Genomic DNA, 1,865 nt, shown 5'->3' on the forward strand with positions numbered 1-1,865 from the left:
TTCTTAGAATTAATTAGAATAACCCAGCCCACCTTAATGAATATGTACGCTTTTCACCATAAATAGACGCTTCTTTCACAAACCGGTGTGCAAGTTTGGAGGAGAAATCCCCCTTGCACCCGACGCTGCAATAAACAGACCTGCTTTATAACTCTCTGCGAGTTGTAAGGTTTGTTTCCGCGCGTCAATTTGTCACCCCAGATGGGACCCTCTCTGTCCGGCTGCGGGACCTGCTGAGGACGGGACTCCTCTGGGCGCCCCCGAGATTTCTCGGAAGGACTCCCCAACTCATCCAGATCACCGCGGGGACAGACAAGGACCATCTCCTGCGGACCAGGTATGTTCAGGGTTTCTTAAGGGGGGGACCTGTAAGTCGTGAGGAGACGTCCTACGCGTGGTAAAGAGTCGGCGTACTCGCCCCGGGGTATGCTCAGGCTTGGGCTAATGGTTGGTGTGGGATCCCTCGGTTTCGGGTTTTTGTGTTAGTATGTAGAATTGCAATACTGCTGGCTACTTGTTGTATTTGTCATAAGGTACCGCTATTTACCGCTATTACCGCTATCGTGTTATTGTCTGACATAAGGTGGAAATTGTTGTATGAGTGAAATGAGTGATTGAGACGCGGCACTGCTGCGGAGCGAGTGCGGAGTTCCGATCCGCGGTTCCGTGTTCTCCGCGAGGAGAGCAGCCGGAGACGAACGAAGCGTATGACAGACTGTGAACCTAATACTGAGAATATTGCGTGGCATTGTCCTGGACATTCAGATAACGTTTGTGATCCTATTTTTATCTTAAAGTGCTTTGCTTGTAATACAGAGGCTTGGGTAGATCAGGAGGACGATTTTTGGTGTTCACAGTGTGGTAGCTGGACTGAGTGGGAAAAGATCGAGCGGGCGGGAGAGTTGGAACAAGTAATCTGTGGAGACATAGCCTACCCCTGGAGATAAAGGTAGCGGCAGGGATATAGCTGTACCGTTTCCCGGGAGGGGAACAGGGGTAACACCCAAGTGACACACGGAGATCAGGGTCACCTCTGAACTAAGGGGGTAAGGAGGACATAAAATGGGCAATAATCAAGGAAGTGAGACACTGAAAAGGAGTCCCCTAGGGTGTATTTTAGCACACTGGAAGGAGATCGGAGGCTCACCAGGTGGCAGCGTGAACAAGAAAACCTTAATTAAATACTGTAATCAGTGGTGGCCCCTTTACAAGTTAGATGATCAAGAGAAATGGCCCTTTAACGGGACTCTTAATTACAACGCTATATTACAATTAATGCTGTTCCTTAGAAGGGAAGGAAAGTGGGATGAAGTCATATATGCGGACATGTTTTTCACCCTTTGGAACCACCCAGAGTACCAACGGGACTGCGGGCTGTTACCTCCACAAGACCCGATGGTATTAGCCTTAGAGAAAGAAAAAAGGGAAGAAATGAAAACCAATATAAAAAGATGTTGTTCGGCCTGTAGCATAGGGCAGAGATGCACAAAGCCTGAAAAGATTCGGGATTCTAAAGAAGACGATTTTCTTGAAACTTACTTACCACCGGTTAAGGCAATAGGAGACCGTTGGGGGGGGGTAAAGGCTTCCCAAGGAGACGGAGAAACTGAAACCGATTCCAAAACCCCACCTGACAGCCCGGTATCGTCCCGTACTCGGAAGGGAACAGAGCGAATAGTGATTCAAGCACCCTTAAGGGAAGCCGTGGGTCCGGAAGGACTACCTGTATTGATAAAAGTCCCTTTTTCCTCATTTGATTTAGAAACCTGGAAAAGCGTGGCAAAGAATTATCGGAATGATCCCGTAGGGGTTACTAAACATTTTCAGTTTCTGGTAAAGCAGCACAATCCTGACTGGAGTGATGT

The sequence above is a fragment of the Numenius arquata genome, unplaced genomic scaffold, assembly GCF_964106895.1.
Source record: "Numenius arquata unplaced genomic scaffold, bNumArq3.hap1.1 HAP1_SCAFFOLD_67, whole genome shotgun sequence".
Lineage (NCBI taxonomy): Eukaryota > Metazoa > Chordata > Aves > Charadriiformes > Scolopacidae > Numenius > Numenius arquata.